The 23739-nt window shown below is 44.6% G+C and overlaps 1 long non-coding RNA gene across 2 annotated transcripts; it reads right to left on the reverse strand.

Annotated features, from left to right (window-relative positions):
• Positions 1-19363: 19363 nt before the first annotated feature.
• LOC129400112 (uncharacterized) lies at positions 19364-23491 on the reverse strand. 2 transcript variants are annotated; one of them, XR_008627436.1, is made up of 3 exons: positions 23352-23491; positions 21896-21981; positions 19364-20191 (listed from the first exon to the last, which is right to left on the reverse strand). It is a non-coding gene; the product is annotated as an uncharacterized LOC129400112 (long non-coding RNA). The 2 variants fall into 2 exon arrangements; XR_008627435.1 differs by lacking the exon at positions 19364-20191 and adding an exon at positions 20718-20899.
• Positions 23492-23739: the final 248 nt, after the last annotated feature.

Here is a 23739-nt window from a genome sequence, read left to right on the forward strand (position 1 = left end):
CCGTAAACCAACTTACCTCGAGGATGATAAGAATGAAATCTTCCATTGTCTACCACAAAAGTAGCGACAACAGCCACACGCTCCATCTCGACCACAGCCCCAGGTCGGCTCTGCAGGGTGGTCAGTACCAGTCTGGAGGCCCAGGACTCCCCGAACCAGGGGTTCTTAGGGTACACGGTCAGTCACCTGGACCCGCCCCAAGCTGTGAGCCAGAGTCACAGGCAGGGACTCATGGATTCCACACCCTCAGCCCCGCTCTGTGACAGAGTGACAGCCAGAGGCCTTGGACTCCACTGGGGACACGTGTCCAATATTCAGTTTGCCTGCCGTCCCCGCTATGTGCCGTGACTGTCGGAGGGACGCCGAATCCATGAGAGATGCAGAACACACCAAGAGCAACATACACAGTTTCCTTTCGGTGTCATAAATCATGTCAGAGCTAAACTCTGCCCCTCAGCACAGAAGGGCAAACAAGCATGACAGAGGGAGCCAGGCCCAGGGCTGGGTCGCTGCGTGGGGCCACATGCCGTGCATTGCCGTGGCCAGCACAGCGCCCGGCTCTGCGGGAGGCTGCTGGAATGACATTGTCAGAGCGTTGCGGTGCCTTTAAGGTTACCGAGTATGGAACTGGAAAAGGTGGGGTCAGACTTTCAATTCAGCTCATCACCTGTTGTCATTTTCCTCCACGGCTGCTGCCCCCAGGACGAAGGTGGGCGCCGGCCAGTGGTCTGCGCCCGGGAAACAACCTTCATGCTCTTGCGACGCCGGTTACATTTCCACACAATGTTTGCCATCTGCTTACTTTTTCATTTGTTCCTAAAGAAGGAAGAAATGAAATTCTCTAAAATGTCACACTTTGACCTTCTCCGAGTCCAAGAGCAAATGAAATACGTGGAGAACAGCCAGCTGGAAGCTTCCAGGGGAACACGCAGAGTCTCGGGGGCCTCTTCATCGGGAGTGAGGAACTGTGCGTTGCGGTCCTGTCCAGCTAATTCACTGCTCACGCTGGGCTGGCCGGCTGGACTCTTCTTTCGCTACGGGCTGTTTGCACGTGTGCCGGCCAGAGTGTCTGTCAACTAGCTGTAGGCTCCCCCTCTCCCCGCAACTTCGTCCCTTGTTTAACTTGGTGCAAATTAACAAGATCAAAACCTTGGCTCTTTCTTTGTATCTGACAGTGACTTCAGAGGCAAGGACAGAGTATTTCTGTTTGGGCCCTTGATTCGTTTCTATAAAACTACTTTTCCTCTATATTTTATTTATATATATGTATATATATATGTACATACAGTTATAAACACACACACTCACACACACACACACACATATATATATACACATCCGTGGCATATTCAATATACCAAAAACAGTAACATCAAGTCTCACAATGGAGACGTTACTGGTGCCCACTCGAGCAAATCGATGAGCAATGGGATGACAGTGACAGTATATATATTTATATATATATAAGGTCTGAGCTCTACCACTGAGTCACAGCAGGTTCCTGGATGTTTGTCTATAATTTTTTCTTTTGCTCAAAGAATTCCAGCAAGATGTGACTCAGCCATTGGCTTCTGCAGGACACGGTCTTTAGTTGGGTCTGAGTGTCCTGGACTCATGAATCCTCCCTCTCAGCTGTGTTTCGGACCTCGACTTGCTTCCCCGGCACTGCTTTTCAGCTGGTTGTGTGAATGTCCGTCTCTTGCTAATCTGAGTTGCTCTAATTATGCTCTTTGCTTCTCCTTCATTACTTCAGAACCCAGAATAACATTTGACAAAAAAAAAAAAGTTAATGAAGAGAGGAGATGTAGCTCCTTTCGTCAAATTCTTAAAGATTCATACATTTTTTTTTTTTTTTTTTTTTGCTTTTTGGGTCACACCCGGCGATGCACAGGGGTTACTCCTGGCTCTGCACTCAGGAGTTACTCCTGGCAGTGCTCAGGGGACCCTATGGGATGCTGGGGATCGAACCCGGGTCGGCCGCATGCAAGGCAAATGCCCTCCCCGCTGTGCTATCGCTCCAGCCCCGACTCATAAGTTTTGTGGCAATATTATTATGAACGATGAAACACTGTTAATCCGGGAAAGCATCATTGACCGGAAGTCAGCCTGTTGCTCAGTTGATGATGCATTAATGATAATACACCAGCTTGCAAATAAAGTAGGATATTGGCATAGCTTCATAGTTTCTGAAGAATTTCCTCATCTCTAAGCTTACTTTGTTAGCACCAAAATGGTCATTCATTACTTATCTCAAGGGAACGGAGATTCTACTAACATATGGTTTGTCCAATATGTTTCTCGGTTTGTGTCTGCCATCATGTTTTATTCTCATTACAGGTCCAAGGTGTTGGAAATGGATTCCTCAGTGGACTTGTTTCAAGAAAAATGGATAAGCTACCCTTTTATAGATGAATTCAGCTGGGAATATATTTGTGCTTTTCTTAAAAATCATTTAGCATAAGAAAACTCTTATTTCAATTGGTTCTCACAAATGTTTACTTAAAAATTTATCTCAGATGTTGAGATATATGGAATTAAACTAAGTAATCCTGAGGCTATGGAAAATTTTCTAAAAAACTTTGAAAAAGGTTGGATTGCCAAGTTGCCAACAATCATTCTTCCCAGGGCAGGATAGGGGATGGGGGGAGGCACTTACCTTGCATGTGGCCTACCAGGCTCCATCCTCAGCACCCGATGTGGTCCCCTGGGTCTTCCAGGAGGGACCTTGAGCACAGAACAAGAAGTAAGCCTGAGCATTGCTTTCTGTCCCCCCCAAAAACACGCCCAAAGTCAAGAACCAAAAATGAAGAAAAATGAAAGTGTATGAGGTTATCTCTGATGGTTTTCAACAGACCCTAATACTTCGGTGACTAATTTACAATTGATGAGCAGTTATTATAGAACTAGAAAGCCTAGCTTGTAAATTAGAACTTCAATTAATTTGATGACTAATGATTTTAGAACCAGAGATATCACTGTAGCTTAACATTGCCCTCTGGCTATTTTGCAAGGAAACAGGGAAAAAAAGACGCATCCCTGCAAAGAATCCACCCCACCCACACTGAGGCCGAGAGAGCTTGTCTTATTTAATCACGCGGTTACTTTGCTTCTTTCCTTGTCTTTTGCTTTGGGGGGGCCACACCTGGCTGTGCTCAGGGCTTCCTCCTGGCTGTGTGCTCAGAATGTGCAAACTCTCAGCCCGACTCATGACGGCAGGCGGGAGATTCTGGCTGCTTCCTGGGAGAGAAGAACCAGCATCTTGAAAGCAGCTAAGAACAATGATAATGCAAGTTTTCTCCACTGCCTGCCGCTGAGCCTTGCTGCTAAGACTCTGCGGCTGGGTTCACGGGCTGGTGCTGCTGCCAGTGCCAACGCGGGAGTCGCAGCTGCTCTTTGGTGCAGTTTATTTCTGCTTTCGACTTGCCTTTCTGCTCCGATGCTTTGACGTGCTTCTCTTCCAAGCCTCGTGTCTGACTTCTCCACTTTCCTGCTTCACACGTTTTAGCCTTTAATTGATCGTGTCAGTTCATCAGCTGGACGCAGAACCTGCTATCAGGAACCTGTCAGAGCGGGTCGTAGCCCAGCGTCTCCGGGCACTGAGTCCTGCTGTGCTGAGACGGGAGTTATGTGAGCACCGGCCAATCCTGGCAGAAGCCTTCGATACTGGCCCGCAACATCTGCAGCCACCATCGCAAAGTCCAACCCCCACAAACACACGCTTCCTCATGCTGCCTCTTCCCCGACCTCAGGTCAATCCGCAGCTCACTGTGCCGCCCCACCGATCAGAGGCTACCTCACTTCCCCAAGTCTGGCTTCCCGGTGCGAGCCGCCTCCCCCTCCCGGCGCCCTGAAGCCAGTCCTGCTTCCAACAGGAAGGTCCCCCACACCGCACCTGCTTTGACTCTGTCCAGTGTCACTGCGGGATTCCTGGCTTTGAAGGGACAGTCCCCATGTGCCCACCGCGGTGGGCGTTCTCTACTCACCCACTATTACCTCTATTTGCATTGCTCTGATAAACTTCTCATTTCCAACTGACGAAACAGTGTTCTGTTTGGGTTTTAAGAAGTGATCTGATGTAGGGAAAGTCGAAGAGAAATGGTTTAGATTTTGACGAGCTGGTGGATGGTCCAGCACTAATTTTCTTGGCGAGCACGGATGGCCCCTGGGCACTCTCCGAGCTCTGCTTTCCTGGAGTGTCTCTGCCATGCAGCTGCTCGTATCTCTGGCCATTGGCTGCACTTGGAGAACTTTCGGAGAGTTGAGGTGAGTCTCAGTCATCCTATACACTGCTCCAGGGCTTAGCTGGCTGACGTGAAGCCGAGAGAATGGAAACCATCAGCCCAGTGTCCCGTGACGCCCACTGTACTGGGCCTCCCCCCCCACACACCATATTAGCGCATCTGGCCAGCGCCCACACCAGCCTCGCCCTCCTGCTCTCCTCTCTCTCTCTCTCTCTTCTACATCAGCAGCATCACCTTTACTTGGGTTCTGGGTGAAAATGTGCAATATAGGTTTAGAAGAAGACTGGAAATCTTTTGTGCTTTATTTTAATTTTTTTATTTTATGCATTTATTTTAATTTTATTGAATCACTGTGAGATAGTTACAAGCTTTTATGTCTGGGTTACAATCACACAATGATCAAACACCCATCCCTCCACTAGTGCACATTCCCCAACACCAATAGCCCTACTATACACCCCCTTTCCCACCCTCCCCCTGCCTCCATGGCAGACAATATTCCCCATACTCTCTCTCTACTTTGGGGCATCATGGCTTGCAACACAGACACTGGGAGGTCATCATGGTTGGTCCATTATCTACTTTCGGCACACATCTCCCATCTGACTGATACCTCCAGCCATCATTTTCTTAGTGAGCCCTTCTCTATTCCATTTGCCTTCTCCCCTCTGCTCATGAAGCAGTCTTCCAGCTATGGGGCTGGCCCTTGTCTCTACCGTCCTTGGGTATCAACTTCATGTGATGTTATTGTACGTACTTCATTTTTAGATTTAAAAGATTTCAGGTCAAAAAACCACCTTCTTACTTTATAAGAGAGTAGAATAATAAATGGTCTGTCTCTTGGCTCCCTAATATAACCTCCATCCTAGCTCCTAACACAATTGAAATCAAGAACGGGGTACTGTCATTTGAAAAAAGAATTGCTCAAATCACTGTGTATTCAAAGTGCTTCGATAACACAATTGGGTGATTGGTGGGTTGCAGGGTGCACATCTCATCTATTCCCATTGTACCGCGGATTAGCAGAATCAGCTAAGAGCAGCCCACTAGCTATCGTCATTAATCACTGCTCAGAAGCACGAGTGAGCGAGCAACTCCCAACGTAAAGAAATATGAGAAGTTGAGATGACGGGGAATGCATGATTGATTAAAACCTGACTGATCGATCATTTTATTCTATAATATTTTGAACAATGAAGACAGAAAGGAGACATGTCCAAAGAAAATGAAACAAAACAAGGAACTTGCAGAAGATTTGTGATGGCATCAGCTGTTTAATTTTATCGAGAAGATTGAAAAGAAATTGAAATTGCAGAATTGATGATAGATCAGTGTATGCAGAGGACCTTTACCTTTTAACTGGCTCAAAATATGTGAGTTTCATGTAAGAGTTAAGTGCATTTTGGGTTTGCATTGGCTTCAACACGAAAGGCAGTTCCTGAGGCCTGGGGAGGTCTGTCTCACACAGCCCCAGTGACTGACAGGCAGTTCACAAATAAGCATTTGTCTGTATTTCAACCTGTTTGAAAGCCAAGAATAAATGTGGGTAATAATCAAAGCTAAGAATAAATATAGCTACTAATCCCGTGATTGTATATGATCTTTCTTTTTTAAAAACACACGTAATTTTGCAGTGTCAAATATTTTCATAATGAAAAGTGATTAGAGAGCTTTAACTAATAACACCTTACTAATCTCTGAAAAAATGTTTTTGAGAGGACATGAGGATTCCAAACTTGAATTATAAGTCCCTAACCCATTACACACTCAGAACTACACCATTTCGTTTTCTCCTCCGGAGTCCCAGGGAGAGAGCTCTGAAAACATGATGTCTGAGAGTGAGGTCCAGCAGGCCAGCTGACCTGTGATAGCCCACCTGGCAGGGCCATCTCCGGGCGGGGGAGGGAGGATGCTGTGTCTTTCAATCCCCTGAGCTAGCTGGGCCTGTTCTATAATATTCATCACAGTCTTCTTTTAAATGCCTTCATTGTATTTACAAAAGCCAGTGAGTTCATTTTATTTTCTATAATTATCACTATTATAATTAGTATAATTATATTCATAGGAATATATTTTACCAATTTTTTGAAATGAAAGAATCACCTGATTGCTAACTTCAAAAAGAGAAAAAAAACCTACTGAGACCCACTTAGACCTACTGAGTGAAACTACCTAGGTTGGGGCTTGGAGGTCTGGAGAAAACTAAGTTCTCCAGGGACTACTAAGCTCCAGGGAAAGTGACCCCTTGACTCAAATAAACAACAAAGAGGCAGAGAAGCTCCGGTGAACTCATTTCCAAGCGTTGAGTTTGCAAACATGTACTAAGCTGTTCTCTCTGGCAAGATAGACTTCGCCTGACAAGAACTTCCCCTCCGATGTGCCCCTCCCTTGCTCGAGGCATGTTGGAAAAAAAGGAATCAGGCTATGAAGCTACAGAAAGCATTATGGAATTAGCACTAGCAAGATGAAGGAGCCAGTGTTAAGAGGGAAAGCAATAGTCGAAAGCTTTTTTTGAGAAACTCTCCCAAGGAAGGAGAGAACTGAAGTGGGTGGATGGGTTGGCGGGTGCAGGGGTGTCCTGTCTGTCTGTCTGTCTGTCTTCTCTCCCTGCAGTCTCTTTTCGACTCTGGCTTTGCTGAATTGCATAAGTGTCATCATTCCCTATTGTTTAACCAGCATGCTCCAGTCGGCAACTAATGCACAATTTATAGCCAAATAAATCTCAATAGTTTCATCTGAGTTAAATGGTATTTGAAGATAAGTAGAAATGGAGCGAGCTCTTCTATTAGGAAAACGCTCTGCTGAAATACCATTGTCATTTCTGGAAAATAGATACTGACAGGAAATTTAAAATTCAATAGAAGACACTGTTGAGGGCTTTTTTAAGAGTAAGAATGTGAAGCGGTAATAGAATTCATGCAAGAGAGAGCAGGGATCCTTGAGTCTGGGATGATGGACAGAGGGAGTTGTAGGTGGCGAGCAAGCTCCGCAGTAGCTGCAAGGCATCCAGTCACCTTTGGAAGGACTTAAATGGAAAGTAAACATCATACCGGCTACCGGGTATGCGAAATCCAACAGAACAAAAGGATAATTTAAGGGTTGATCTGTGATGAAGACAAGGTTTATTCACCCCTGAGCATGCTGACTTCTCTTCCTGCAAATAAAGGGGTTTTCCTTTTTGCACACTGAATTCCTCTACCCCGCTCTCTACCCGCTTCAAAATGTTTAAATGCTGAATCTCTTCTAATTTGCACTCTCTCCCTTCCAGGTATATCTATCCTGATTTTGTTTATAATTTTCTTGTCATTTGAGTTTAATCTCGTATGAGTGAATCTCTAATAATTTTTGTTTTATTTTGGGGGGAGGGTGGCTGAACCACCAATACTATCTCTGGGCAATACTATCTTTCTGACATATTTTTACTTTTTGATAGTATTTGACACCCAGGATATAAACATGCCATGCAACCATTTACTTATTCTCATCACTATGCAGAGGCCCCTATATAAATCACGCAGCTGATGCACACAGTGACTTGGCTAATTAATAACAAGCCCACCTAGAGCATTTCACAATTTTTATGATCCAGTTATTCTCTAAAACCTTGAAAGTTAAACTTTTTGCGTTCAGTATGGTTGGTCCAGAGAGTATCACCCTAACATTTGAACTAGCATTTTTTGGTAACTAATAAAATTGAGCCTTTTAAAATGTTTTTTTTTTCTCTAAAAAACATTTAAATACCATGTTCCTATTAGTTCGCACTTGATTAAATAGAATTTCATCATCAACCCTTAGAATTTATCAATTTCTCTAAATTGTAAACATAGCTACGGCTTTGTTGAAAACATCCACACAAATACACTCTCAATATGTTGTGCTTTCATCACTGTCACTTTCATCACTGCCATCTCATCGATTTGCTCAAGCAGGAACCAGTAACATCTCCATTGTGAGACTTGTTGTTACTGTTTCTGGCATATGAAGTACACCACAGGTAGCTTGCCAGGCTCTGCCGTGCAGGCAAGAAAGATACTCTCAGTAGCTTTCCGGGCTCTCCGAGAGGGGTGAAGGAATAGAACCCAGGTCAGCCACATGCAAGGCGAATGCCCTACCCACTGTGCTATTGCTCTAGCCCTTTATCTATTTGGAATTAATTTTTATGTATAGAGTAAATTTGTGTCATCAACATCATCTGTTGAAGTTCATAATTTCTTAATCTGAACTCATAATCTGAACGGCACACATAATTTTTTAAACTACATATGAATGTAACAGTACATGAATAAATGTGTCATGAATGCTAATGATTTGCTGGTTATTAGATTATTTTCCTTTGCATTCTAAATTTAACATTTTTCAGTTCTTACTAAGTTTATTTTACAAAGTGCCATTCCCAGATGAAGTTTTGATAAGGGACTATGAGCATGAGAGACTATTTGGTGCAAATAACCAGTACAATCTAAATTTCATACTTGATTTGTTCTCTTGTCATTTTCCTCAAAGATAGCATCAGATTCTGCTCGGCTTCTTCCTCTCCCAGAAACTAAATATGGGATTCTCATATTGTTGTCAAGTCACCTGAAATTGGCACTAAGGATAAGAGATGATCACTAATAACAGTTTCCTTTGCAAAAAAATATGTATCTCTCTTTAACAGCAGAGTCTCTTGCCCCCGAACCTGGCTGTCTTTCCCAAGGCCCCTCGGAGGGGGTGGACTTCAGTTTCCCTCCCCACCCCGAGCAGAGCTCCCACAGCCGAAGACCTCCGGAGCCTAGCCACAATCATGCTCAAGGCCCCTCTCCACACGTTCGGACAAGCCTCACGCATGAAGGAACTGGCAGAGGAACCCAGGTGTGTGGGACGCGGGGCTGAGACCTCCAAGTCTTCTCGGATCAGGACTGGGCCTCTTCCACCCAGATTCCCCATTTTCCAGTAGCTAGACGGTCACACCCAGGGGCTGCCCCCGGCACTGTGTAATCCCACCGACGGCCAACATCCAGAGATTACAAAATCAAGTTCCCGGAAGCTCAAGGTCTCTGCCACGTGACCTCTTGTAACCTAGTTCTCCCTCTGGGAGAACCTGGCAAGCTACTGAGAGTTTCCTGCCCACATGGGACAGCCTTGCAAGCTCTCCATGGCGTATTCATATGCCAAAACCAGTAACATTGATGGGTCCCATTCCCCTGACCCTGAAAGAGCCTCCAATGTGGCACCATTGGAAAGGACAAGTAAAGAGAGGCTTCTAAAATCTCAGGACTAGGATGAATGGAGACATTACTGAGATCAGGGATAGGACGAATGAAGACATTACTGAGATCACTCGAGAAATTTGATGATCAATGGGATGATGATGATGATGATCATGATGATGATCATGATGATCATGATGATGATCATGATCTCTCTTTAACATGTTTTCCTCTTTCTCTTCCCTCCTGTCTTTCTGAGAAAAGTTCACTCAACACAAACTGTCTCGTTTAACAGCAACAAAAGATGTGAATAATCTGGCCTTCTCCGGGGATGTTCTCCTGCCAACTCACATAGTACACAGATTATTAGGGAGAATCTACCCAAATCCTATGATTTCCTAGTTAATAAATTGTGCATCAAATCTTTCAGGATTATCTCTGGACTTTTCTCTGGGGCCCCCATTCATATATGTAATTCCTGTCCTGCCTTTGTCGTCCTTAGCCAAGATCACTGACATAGTCCCTGAATGGGGGCCACTTATTCCTTCCAAACTGAGCCCTTGTTTCTTTTCTTCTCCTTTCGTTGTTGTTTTGGTGGTGATGGAGAGCTGCTCCCGGCTCTGTGCTCAGGGCTTGCTCTGAGGGAGGCTCAGGGAACTCATCCAGACTCCTGCATGCAAAGCAAGTGCCAGCTGGGCCTTGGGTTGTCTCTCCTGTTCCCAGATCTATCTTTTTGTTCTTCTTCATCATCATCATCATCGTCATCATCATCATCATCCCATTGATTGTCGAATTTCTCGAGTGGTCTCAGTAACGTCTCCATTCGTACTAGCCCTGAGATTTTAGCAGCCTCTCTCTGCTCGTCCTTCCCAACAGTGCCACATTGGAGGCTCTTTCAGGGTCAGGGGAATGAGACCCAGCATTGTTATTGGTTTTGGCATATCGAATATGCCACAGGGAACTTGCCAGGCTCTCCCAACACGACCCACCTAAATGTACGATTCACAATGCTGTGTTGAATTAAATCACAATTTCCTGGTGCTACAAAATAAAGAGAACAAAGTCTCTAAATTTGAACTATAATGGTAATTATGAGGCAAGTTTAGGAGTCAAGGATATTTAATAACATTTCTATTAAGTACTTAAATGCTTACACATACAAATGCATCTCCGATTAGGAACATTTGAAGTCATTAATTTAATATCTTCTGTATAGAAAAAATATATGCCCTCATTTCAGTGTTTGCATCAGCAGATCAGAAATAACTATCTTGAGCTAAAATTGAAGCTATATGAGATGGTAGAGGACTGAAAATGAACCATATTCATAGAACAAACCTGATTTCTGTAATAAGACTTAATGTCTTAGTATCAATGAGCAATTACTAGGAGGCAGGTTACAGAAACTATCTTGACAACTAAATAAATATGGATATGTAATAAGAAATAAATATTAATATAGATATCAGATTATTGACTGTGCAAATATTTTCAATAAAGAGCATTCCTTTAAAGTACTGTTTCTATATTTAATAATATTGGTCTAATACACTGTGGAATGCAAAGTAGTCTGCTAACTTTGCTAACATAAGTTGCAGAGAGCACATTTTTAAGAATTTATTGAGGACCTGGCGTTGCAATGAGACACAGAGGGTGTGTCCTAACGGGCAGATGCCCTGGCACTGTCACGAGACCAAAGAAGCATGTCATACCCCCACGTGTGCCTCTTGGATCATTTTGAGCATATCATTTTGAAGTAGCAGCCAACATAGGGAGAGTTCTGAACAAGAGTAAAAGGTTAGCTTTTCTGGGCCAAGAAGAGTCTGTAGCAAATACGGTGTTTAATCCCTAGCACTCCAGATGGTCCCCAAGGAACACCGGAAGTGACCCCTGAGCACAGAGCAAGGAGTCAGCTCTGAGCACTTTGGGGTGTTGCCCCCGACAAGTAAGTAAAATAAATAAATCTATTTTTTAACTCACCCTTTAATGACGTTTGCATGATATAGAAAAATCTCCACATGTGTGAGGTACAGTTCACCAGCAGGAAGAGGACCAGAGCCAACGCTCCAGAAACTCACCTGGGGAACGGAACAGACTTCAATTTTAACCACTGTGTCGTTTATCATGGCTTTGCCTAACTTCAACACTGGGTTTCCCCCCCCCACCATCAACATCTTTTTTCTTAAGTTGAAGATGTTAGTTAAGGGGGTGCTTATAGGATAACGTTGGTTTGTCCTTTCTCCCTTGCCACAGGGAGCTTAGGTTTATCGGGTTACACCCATCACAGTGCTCCTGAGTCACTCTCATTCCTTTGCTTATCTGTAACCTCTTCCCTGTGTTTTCTTCCCCAACTGGTCTATCACCTTTCTCCCTAATAGATTTTGCTAACTTGTAAGGTCAGATCCTTCTAAGGATACAGAACTTGTATTGTGAGTTACATATTGCCTTTCTCTTCTCCTTATGTCTTTTGCAGAGTTTACTTTAAAGCAATGTCCTTTCTGTACAGACTTAGGAAGACAGTTAATACTATGCTTTTGTAACTTGGGAGTTAACTGACTCCAAATAATATTCACTCCCAGGCATCTGCTTTCTCGACTTAAGCCTCAGTAGCTTATACTTCCTAGCACCCCAAAAGCAGGGTCCTAGTGAGGGACTGGATGGACCCAGGGCAAGCTGTGAGCTACCCCAGCAACCAGAATAAACGGCGACTGAGACCAACCTGCCCGGCCCCTTCCCCTCCTTTGCTGCCCTTCGCCATCGGCCTCCCCGGGGTCAGGGAAGCAGCGTGGCCTTCGGTAATTTTACTTTTTTGAATACATGGGTGCTCTGGCCTTTATGTGAGTTTCTCAGTTTCCCTCAGTTTCTTCAGGTTAATGGAGATATAAAAACTTGTGTTTGTTTTTCTTCTATTGATATCGTATTGGCAGGAGTTTTCAGTCAAGAGCCTGAAAAGGATAGAGGCAAATTATTCTTTTTCTCCCCAACCCCACGTTGTATCTCTGAAATATACAACAAGCCCATTGCCTACATGTCCCAATGCCACAGAGCCAACTACAAGATGTGGGGAAACCAGAAAACTCAAATAAAGCCAAAAAGCAAGTGAAGGCTGTGCTCGTAAAGGCTGCAGCAAGAGAGACACATAATACCGATTGCTTTTAAACTCGGTTACCATTGGTCCCATTCAGGTTTATCCTATCCCAGACTTATAATTTTTTAATTAAAAAAGTGCATCTAAAATGCAGTGTTCACAACAAGAAGAATCCCCAGAAGCCCCCAAAACACGAACTTTGTGAGCTGTTCCTGCACTGTGAGGACACTTGGTTTGTCCCATCTGGAAGGGGCTGATCTGACCATGCATCTCCCCCTGCTCGCATAGTAGTTGCTAATCTGCTTGACTGATTCGATAGAAAAATAGGTCAAATTCTAAGAATTCATACGGAAGTATAATTTTTTTGAAACCCGTAACTGCATTAGCTCTCTGAAACGGAAACGTGCAAAATCGACACCTTAAGGCAGGCTCATTGGCCCTCTTCCAGAGCGTCGAGGGGGGACCCTGGGATCCTGGCTCAGGGTCTCAGGAGGCTGTGTGACGGGGAAGCCTGTCCGGGCGAAAGGCCTTCAACCCCTATCTGGACACCAGCTCCACTTTCCTGTGCCAGGAAAGTATTCAAGAAGGTGGCGGTGAAGTTGAGCATCATGAATCTATTTCCAAGCAAACACCTGGCAGTTTGGGCCGACCCAGAGTATGGACAGAAGCAGCAGCAGCCCGGCCTTTGACAAAAGTGCAGGTGGCAGAGCCCGGGGTATCAAGGAGAGGCAAACGTGGGCTGTTTCGGAGAAAAGGAAGGGCCTCGGGGTGGTGATTTTTCAAAGCCAAGGTGCCTGGCTGCTCCCAGAGGTTTCCATGGCAATGGCTGTGACTTGACTCGGCAGAGTAGCACGATGGGCACATGGTGCAACTGGACCTCACCACTGGTCCCCCATTCACACGAGCTCAGGGCGGCCACTGTTCTTTGGCTCATCGGCCCTGTGTCAGGAGCACCCTCAGCCTCCCGGCGCCGGTGTGGGTTAGCGAGAAAGGCCTTATCAGAGACAGAAACTATCAAAGATGAACGGAGTTAACCAGACGTGGCCGTGCAGCTTGGTGATGTCTCTGTAACCACACGACAAAGCGCCTTTACCTCTCTCCACGCAGATCAGTCACGCGTGACTCCGACAGAGTGAGGGCCAGGGCACGGGCCACTCCCCGAACTCTACTGCAGCCAAGCTCTCTGAGCCTGAGCAGAGTGAGGAGTACCGGCCCCCGGCGGCTGCGGCAGGAACTCAGCGCATCTCTCTTTCGACAGGCAGCAAGAGAGACCAGCAGAGCGCGAGGGTTTGCCGAGGGCCGGAGCTATGGCACGGGGGCACGGCACTGCCCTGTGTGCGGCTCACTCCAGTTTGAATCCCAGCACCATGGGTGTCTCCCAAGCACTGCCAGGGGTGATCACCAAGCAGAGCTGGAGAAAGACATGAGTAATGCCAGAATGCCAGGTAAGGCCCGGCAGCGAAAGAAAGAAAGAAAGAAAGAAAGAAAGAAAGAAAGAAAGAAAGAAAGAAAGAAAGAAAGAAAGAAAGAAAGAAAGAAAGAAAGAAAGAAAGAAAGAAAGAAAGAAAGAAAGAAAGAAAGAAAGAAAGAAAGAAAGAAAGAAAGAAAGAAAGAAAGAAAGAAAGAAAGAAAGAAAGAAAGAAAGAAAGAAAGAAAGAAAGAAAGAAAGAAAGAAAGAAAGAAAGAAAGAAAGAAAGAAAGAAAGAAAGAAAGAAAGAAAGAAAGAAAGAAAGAAAGAAAGAAAGAAAGAAAGAGAGAAAGAAAGAAAGAGAGAAAGAAAGAAAGAGAGAGAGAAAAGAAAGAGAGAGAGAAAGAAAGAGAGAAAGAGAGAGAGAAAGAAAGAAAGAAAGAAAGAAAGAAAGAAAGAAAGAAAGAAAGAAAGAAAGAAAGAAAGAAAGAAAGAAAGAGAGAGAGAGAAAGAAAGAAAGAAAGAAAGAGAAAAAGAAAGAAAGAGAGAGAGATAGAGAGAGAGAAAAGCTTTGGAATTATCAGATCCCCCTACTCATATGACAGCAATGTCACTAAAGATTTCTGCCACTTTGCAAGGGTCCCTGTCCTAGGATTTCCAATAAGGCTCCCGTCCCCACTTCTTACGAGCCCTTGGAACAAGACTTACTGTGTCCCCGAATCTTCTCCGAGGGCTGCATTTGAGACTAGCTCTTCCATCTGAGTGTAGAACAGATAGCTCCTCCCCTACAGGGACAGACACGCTCAGGAAGACGCCGGAAGGCCAGCGTGCCCACACCTGGCCAGCTGGGCGAGGAGAGCTGGCAGGTGGACAGCAGGAGTCCAATCATGGAGGCACTAGAAGCTTCTGAAAAGACTCCGAAAGCTTCTGTAGCATGTGGATTGATTCCACTCAAAGGTCACGGGGCTGCAGACTCATGAGAACCTTTTCCCACTCTCTTCACCTAAAAATGGAAAAAGTATGCTCTTCTCCTAAATTAAAGTTTATACCATAAACATAACCTTTTAATTTGAGAAACTTGTTGTGGCAAGGCAGACACCTACTCACAGAACATCTGGTCTCCCCAATTCCCTCTTCTCCCCTGAAGTCCCAACACTTACCCCTCTTCTAAACTCAGGATATATATAGGTATGTGTGTGATATATGTGTGTGTATATATATATATGTATATATATATATATATATAGCACTGTAGCACTGTCATCCCATTGTTCATCGATTTGCTCGAGCGGGCACCAGTAACGTCTCCATGGTGAGACTTGCTGTGACTGTTTTTGGCATATCAAATATACCACGGGTAGTTTGCCAGGCTTTGCCACGCGGGCAGGACACTCTCGTTAGCTTGCCGGGGTCTCCAAGAAGGGCGGAGGAATCAAACCCAGGTTGGCTGCGTGCAAGGCAAATACCCTACCTGCTGTGCTATTGCTCCAGCTGGGTAATGTGTGTACATATATGATAAAAAACTTTCCAAGAATCTACATATTTGTATTTGGAAGTGGAGGTGGGTGTGTACCATGGGACACCCATAGGGTGTCATATAATCATTTTACCAATGAGCTATGTCTATAATCCCTGTCCCTCATGCTTTTTACTGCCAGTTACATCATGAATTTGATTATAAAATATGTATTCAGGGGGCCAGAGCAATAGCACAGCGGGTAGGGCGTTTGCCTTGCATGCGGCCGACCCGGGTTCGATGACCGGCATCCCATATGGTCCCCTGAGCACTGCCAGGGGGTAATTCCTGAGTACAGAGCCAGGAGGAACCCCTAGTATCGCCGGGTGTGACCCAAAAAGCAAAAAAAAAAAATCACAAGGAGTGGTTACTACCTTTAAAAGTACAGTATGATTTTGAATAAAGGATTATTCCTTGTTTACTACTTACAGATGAAGGAGGTAGTACATCTGCCTCAGTAGACTTTACATTGGAGATGAAAATCTTAACACGGGACTGCCATTTGGAGAGGTCATTTGTACCTTGTTTATTAATGATATATATGTATACGTATATATATATATAATTTCACCCACATGCCCACGTAAAATCCCCATACATACAAAATTAGATTAGTGAATCTTTTTCTCCTTCTAATCTGTCCGATATTTATTTGATCCTTCAGTCAGGCTGAGTAAAGCACAGAGGAGGAAAATTTCCCCCTGCTGCACTGAGGAACATGGGAGAGACAGGAAATCAACTGGGAAACCTGAGAAATCCAGGTGAGAGACGATGGTGCCATAAGCTTGGCGTGCGACAGCGAAGCTAGTGAAGAACTGCTGAATGTGAATGCATTATGGAGGCGTGTGCTAAAGTCCTATTCATGTGGGGTTTGAAGAGTCCCTTTGTAAAGGAGTGGTAGAAGTTGATGCTATGATCAAATTTAAAACCGCTTCCTGATGGGTACTCAAACATATATAACCTTAGCTAGCTTTGCAATAAATGCTAATTAATATATTAATATAGGTCACAAATGATTCCGATGTATCAAGGCTGGAGAGTCAGGTGGGAGCTCGGTGGTAGATCCAGCCCCTGCCTGGTGGTTCAGTCCAGTTCCCCACAGCAGAGACACTACGGCTGTGTCTTAGAGGTGGTCTTGGGGTAAGACCACACAGGTCTTGCGTGGTCTTTGGGTAAGGCTGCACGTGTTCTCAGCACTCAATCTCTGAGCGTGGCCTAGGGTCTAGCCACTATTCCGTCACAGTTCTGATATTTTGAGAGACCTACAGAAGTGCTCAGATACCTTTCTTGGTGTTTGCAAAATAGCACTCACCAAGGACACAGAACCCTCACCTTCTTTCTTATTTTACTAATCCTTTAAAATTTTTATTTTATTGAGACACCATGATTTGCAAAGTTATTCACGGTTGAGTTTTACACTATAATGTTCCAGAGCCATCAGTGTCTCTTTGCCCCTGAAGTGTCCTGCTGGTGGTGGAGGGTGGCTGCTGGCCCCACCCTCCCAGCCTGCCCTTTTGACCTTTTGAAACTCACTTGTTAGAGTTTGGGCCTTGCGAATTCAGTGTTAACTCTGTGATCTGGCTATTTAGCTCTGTTATTCCTTAACACCACCCATGTACCTGAGTCCCCCTGACCCGTGTCCCATTGCTTCTCATCTGTCTCTTCCCTCTCACCTTGACTCAGTTTCTTTCCTTCTCCATATACTCTGGGGCCAAGGTTGAGGTGATCTAGGCAGCCCCCTTTAAACCATTGCATTCCTTCATCTACTTATTCTAAATACCATGTATAATTGATATCATCCTGTGTTTACCCTCTGCCTTCATGTAATCTCCCAGCTCCTTGTTGCCACAAATTGCATAATTTCATCATTTCTTACAGCTGCGTAATATTCCACTGAAGCACCCTCAGCTCTTGAAGAATTCTTTGTAGATCCATATTAAATCCTACAGTGAGTGGTGGGAGAATCACGCTTTTATAATGCTCAGGACTGAAGACCAAAGTATTTGCAAAACCAAAGGCACACGTTGGTGGACTCCCAGATTATGATGGAGATCACTAGGGGGTGGGGTCTGCAGTTCTGAAAGACTGGTACAATAGGTGGACATGATGGGCACTTGATGAAACCTTTAAACCCAGCCTGCTGTTGGCCGAGCATAACGCTTCCCCTGTGGACGTAGCTGCTCTAATCTCCGCTGCTCCGCCTGGAAGAACCTCCCCCTGAGGAAGCCCATTACTAAGATGCTTGTCCTGATAGACTAAGGCCCTCAGATATGTCTAGCCTGCAGAGACTGATAGGGATTTGCCCGGAGAACACTGTTCTCCCTCGGATGATGACTGGTTCTAAGCAATAAATAACGCACGTGGAGGGCAGTCTGGGCCCTCAGCCTGTGGGGCCGAGCGCTCCCGAATCTCTTGCTTTTTCTCTCTTACTTGTCCCTTTTCTTAATCCTTGCAGGGTTCCTGCATCAGACATGTTCACCGGGGCCAGGTCCTGGCACCAAGACATTTCATTGTCTACTAATCTCTGAGGTTAAAGGACGATGCGTCCAACAACCTGGGCGCTATACAGACACTGAGCCTGGTGACCAGGGTGGAGAGGGCAAGTGGCATCATACCTTCCTCTGTCACATTTGCACAATAAACTGGTTCTAATTTATAGAATAAATTAATAAATTAATTTATAGAATAAATTCATAAATAATTTATAATTAATTATTTTAATTTTATAAATTAATTTATTTTATCAATTAATTAAATTAATTTATAGAATAAATTTATAAATAAATTATGAATAATTTATAGAATAAATATAAAACATTTTATATTTATACAATAGAGACAGAAATGAATATTATATAGATGATAAGATACTCTGTAGGAATATAGCAAAATCCCACACCCTATGGACTGCGTTTATCGGAGAAAGACTATCCAACTCACTGAAATGACACGTCACAAGTCGCCCCCTCCTTGGTGGTCAGCGTGGGCTCCTTCACTGTCAACTACTATTTGACAATTCACTGTCAAATACAATTTCATCAAGTGCCCATCATGTCCACCTACTGTACCAGTCTTCCTGAACTGCAGACCCACCTCCTAGTGATCTCCATCGTAACCTGGGAGTCCACCAACGTGTGCCTTTGGTTTTGCAAATACTTTGGTCTTCAGTCCTGAGCATTATAAAAGTGTGATTCTCCCACTACTCACTGTAGTTTAAAGGCAGAGGCTGCTTTAAAATATGTCGGTGCAAAGGATCCGAAAGGCTTTCTGAGCAAGAACAGTGGCGGCTCCAGGAAAATCCAGAGAGAGTGCAAAGACAGCCTGGCTTCCACCTCTCTGACCATGGCTGTGGTGAACGTCTGCAGTGGACGCGCCTTGCATCCTTTCTAAGATGAAAGCGGGAGAGGAGAGACCCCAGAGATGCTTCAAGGCAGGACTCGGGGCGCTGCTGTGCAGTCTGGCCCTGGAGTGACCTGTGCCCAGGCGGACCGTGATCGGGGGCCGACCCTTGTGGCCCTTCCGTCCTGTGCATGCTCAGCATGTTGCCCCACGTCTCCTGCGACCGTCTCTCTCCACTGTCCACGGTGAGCGACTGGCAGGAGCATCCCAGTATTTGTAGCTACACATCATGGCAGCAAGACCTTCAGGGGAGTTAGGGCTAATCTCAGTGGTCCTGGAAGTACGTCTGGGAATGAAGGACTCTGCCGAGTGCTTTGAGAAGTTCTAATTAATTTATAATTAATTATTTTAATTTTATGAATTAATTTATTTTATCAATTAATTAAATTAATTTATAGAATAAATTTATTCGTGGTTTTGTGAATGATGCCATAACACGCATTCTATAAATACAATGCACTTTACAGACCTTACTCCAGGGAGCGAGTCGGCACAAGCCCTCCACTGCAGCCCGCCCTGGGGGGTGGTCAGCGTCCCCCACATCTTCGGGAAAGTCTGGCCTGGAGGCAGAAACCTCTGGAGTAGGAGGTGAGGAATGTTATTTTTCACGTAATAATATCTCAGTCCTTCGCTGCTGAAATACACTTGCTCATGGACAGTGTGATGGTCTCACATTTGTTTATGGACAGTGTGGTGATCTCACCATCCCCCCCACCCCCCTCACCACCAGAGAGCTGAGAACCCAGGGGCAAGGAGCCTTGGGTCCACCGTGGGTGCAAAGCCAAGTTTATTGAGAGCACTGCTTCTCGAAGGCACCTGGGATCAAAGGCCTGCTCGAGCAAGCCGGACTCTCAGTCCTCTGGGCAGACAACAAGCCACGCACTTCGGGGACAAGTCCGTCCACTCCTGCTCATACCTGCAGGGAGGCCGTGGAGACCCTCACCTGCACCCAGTCGACTGAAGGCTTCCGGTCTCACCCCTTCTTGTCTTCTACAGAATAGTCCCAAGGAGACTCGTGGGGGGCCAAGTCACGTTGGAGCTTCAGATTCACATTCAATTGATATTAATATCAACTGGGTGGGTATTGCTTGAACGAATCTGAACACGATTCAGAGAATTGAATGGGTGCACAATCCAGGTGGGCAGGAAGGATCCGGGTGGGCAGCCAAGGGGGAAACTGAGGTAGAAGATAAGACAGGAGGCCCACAGACCAGCTTCTGACGTTTCTCGGCCCACGGTCTTCGTCCGACCAAACAGAACGTCTCTTCCCGAGAGCACTCTTGACCGTCCATCTCAAACTATGCCTGTTCTCGTGGGTTCTGGGTTGCCGTGTTTAGAACGACTTTCAACCTAAGATTAGGGAAACAAAAAAGTAAGTACCCAACAGCACTGCCCGGTGAATGGGTCCAAATCTTCCCCATTTTCCAAAGCTCCTTTTTTCAATCATAAGTTTTGTTTTGACTTCTCGGGGGGTTGAACACAAGCCAAGCTTAGAGCCTGCTTTTCTCAAACTGAGCTAGATTAAATTATAGCTTGTCTTCGTGCTGTCATGCAGTGGCCTGGGATTATAAATAGCACTAATATGATTGCTGTAGTTCGCTTGATATACACAGGACTACTAAGACCCACCTAAATTAATTAAACAAGTTTTAATTTGATTTTTAACCTTTTAAGCAGACTAAAATAAGAGAGAAGATCTAATTTGGAAGGCAGAGAGGGCCCAGACACCAAATGAAATGTAACCCATGTAACAAGTCAGTTTGTAACTTGCTGGAGACACATTTCTATAGACCAACTTATGCCCTAAAGAGATTCAAAATGTTAATCCTGTACCACAGAGAGCTGGAATTAGATCACGGTGATTGATAAACCAAAGAACAAGGTCTCGGGTTGTGGGAAAATCTGCAGCTCCCACGGGCGTTCTTTTTTGCAGAAAGTCATCTAGTCTCCCTTGAAGCTGAATTCCATTTGCACGTATTTCTACATATCACGCTTGGTCATAATATAGTATCAAAGGTCATGTTGGAGGCGAGTAGAATGTGACATGTTCTGAATTACCTAGAAAGGAAATGGGTGATTTGTTCATGAAAGTGTTTGTGGTGAGAATGGCGATGTCGCCACCAACATTTATGAGTGGAAACATGCACAGATTTTTGTTTGTTGGCTTTGGGACCACATCTGACAAGCTCAGGGCTTATTCCTTGCTCCGTGTCCAGGGGTCACTCCGGATGCTGCTCAGGGATATAACGGTGAGGCTCTGAGGAGGGTCAGTCATGAGCAAGGCACGTGCCCTGCCTAGCTAGGATACGATCTCCAGCCCAAGATCTTACTCTAAGTCCTTTCACTGTAGCTGTACATTTTCTTATTTATTGGAACCCTATAAAATGACTTAATGTTTACCATCACCTCTATTTAAAAAATAACACAGCAAAGAGACACTTTCCCCTAATTCACTTAATCTAATTCACAGCAGACACATTGTCTTTTTAATTTTTTTTATTTTAAAGTCTCACACAGTGGTATTGAGGGCTTAGTCCCGAGCGGTGCTGAGGGGGTCACTCCTCACAGTGCTCGGGGTACCTTATGGTTCCAGGATTGAACCTGGGTCAGCTGAGTGCAAGGTAAGTGTCTATGGCCTGATAGATTGTCTTTTTATGTAGTTTTTAATAATCCAGTATATATGTGTATTCAATAAATGCCTACTAGGAATTGATCTTAGAGGAACATATGAACATGGAATAATACACTTACTTCAAAGGGCTTAGGTTGTCATAAGTAACAGAATACTTACAGACTCTATACTAATACTATGTGTTATATACACTACATATATGTATTACATATAATATGCATAGAGAGCTTTGCAAAATAGTGTCTATAAAAGGCAAAAATGGTAAATCTGAGTTTACATTCTTTGTAGTTCATTGTCTATGAAGCAGACAATGACGGTGAAGAAACACACCAGCCAGGGTTCTCATGCCCAGCTGGTCTAAAGTAAGACACGCCTTTGGGAAACAGCATTGAAGCTTCTCATCTGTTTAAACATAAACTTACCATGAATTTCTTGAGAAAATTAGAAACTTCTGTCCACTCAGTGTGTACGCGAATATTCAGTGTGGCTTGATTCCCTACAGCCAAAACTTGAAAATAACACAAATATCCATCAAAACTTAAATAGATCAGTTATGCCATTTTCTCACAATAAAATATAATCCACTCATAAGTATAAGAATCGCCAATACGCCAACAAGAGTAATGAATTCCCAAACATTCTGTTGAGTAGAAGCAGCCACACACAAAGTAGCAGGAACTGCAAGATTCTGAGAATGTGACTCAAGGGACTAATCTCATTTGTTCGTGGAGACCACTTCAGGCTGAGCTGGGTGTGTGGAACCAGGAGCGAGATCGATTAGTCTGTGGGCAGAGGGGATCATATTTCTCAGAGGACACAGGATATCCTGCTAAATTTGATCTAAAAATTGATACACTTTATGATTTTGCAAATATTGCATGAGACATAGCTATTTTCGAAATTCAAATTTAACCGGGTGCTTTAGGGTCTTGCTATCTTAATGGACGAGTTCTAAATCTGGGTCGTATTACTTAGGAGATATATACATTGTCTAAATTAATCTACATCTACACTTTATTATTTGTAAAGGTACTTCAATAATTTTTTTAAATTTTGCTAATGGGGGGAGCAGAGAGATTGTGCAGCGGGAAAGCGGCCTGCCTTGCGCACAGCACCCAGTTTTATTCTGGGACCCCACAAGGCCCCAGCACCCCCCAGAAGTGATTCCTCAGTGCAGAGCCAGAACAGAGCCTTGGGTGTCATCAGATGTGGCCCCCAAATATGAAATAAATGATTGAGGCACAAGCTTTGCAAGCAACTGACCCTGACTGGGTCCTTGACATCACTGAGTAAAACCCTGGAGGTTCTTACGTGTTGTCAATGTGACCCGGAGGGACTAGACCCAGCTGGGTGGCCCCGAAGTACCCAGCACCTGAGCGGCACCGTACCCTGGTACCTAGGTGTAGAATTATTAGCCTGTTTAGCCCCTGGCCCTGTGCATATCAATTGCCATCATCCTCCCAAACAAACACACACACACACACACACACACACACACACAGCACATTGTGCTACAGTTAATAATATTACCAGATAAATGAAGGAGAGGAAATGTCATTATAGCCAAAAATATTTTCATATAAGACCATTATTACTATTTTAACTTTTTTATTAAATCGCCATGAGATAGACCCTTACAAAGCTGTTCATGATTGTATTTCAGTCATACACTATTCCAACACCAATCTCTCCACCAGTGTACATTTCCCAGCACCGGGGTCCCCAGATTCCTTCCCATCACCCCCACCCCCCAACCAAATCCCTGCCTGCCTCTATGACAGGCAATTTTCTTCTCTCCCTCCCTCCCTCTCTCTCTCTCTCTCTCTCTCTCTCTCTCTCTCTCAGCATACTTGCTTATAAAAGTTTAAGTATCCTTACATTTCTACTTCCAAGTAAGAATGCAGTATGGAGTCATCATCTGGTCTGTAAAGTTCTTCCTTTGTTTGGTTCCTGTGTTCATATTTAATCCACGGTTGAGTCTGCCGAGAGGGGACACTTTGTTCTTTTGTTGGCACATAGAAGAGGGAGACTGTAATGATGCTTTTGTCTAGAAGAGGAAATGATGCTTTTGAATAGCCTGAAAAGGGAAATCTTAGTGGGCCCACGGCAGCTAACTCCCAACATTTAAAATACTGTGTCTGTAGAGAGAGTGGGCGAGAGAGCTAAACTAGGAGAGGCAAGATTATTCCATTGCCGTAATAAAGGCATCTTGAGAGCTAACACTACGAGGTGACAGGTGACCTCGAGGGCAGTGAGTCTCTCGTCA

This window comes from Sorex araneus, chromosome X (assembly GCF_027595985.1).
Source record: "Sorex araneus isolate mSorAra2 chromosome X, mSorAra2.pri, whole genome shotgun sequence".
NCBI lineage: Eukaryota > Metazoa > Chordata > Mammalia > Eulipotyphla > Soricidae > Sorex > Sorex araneus.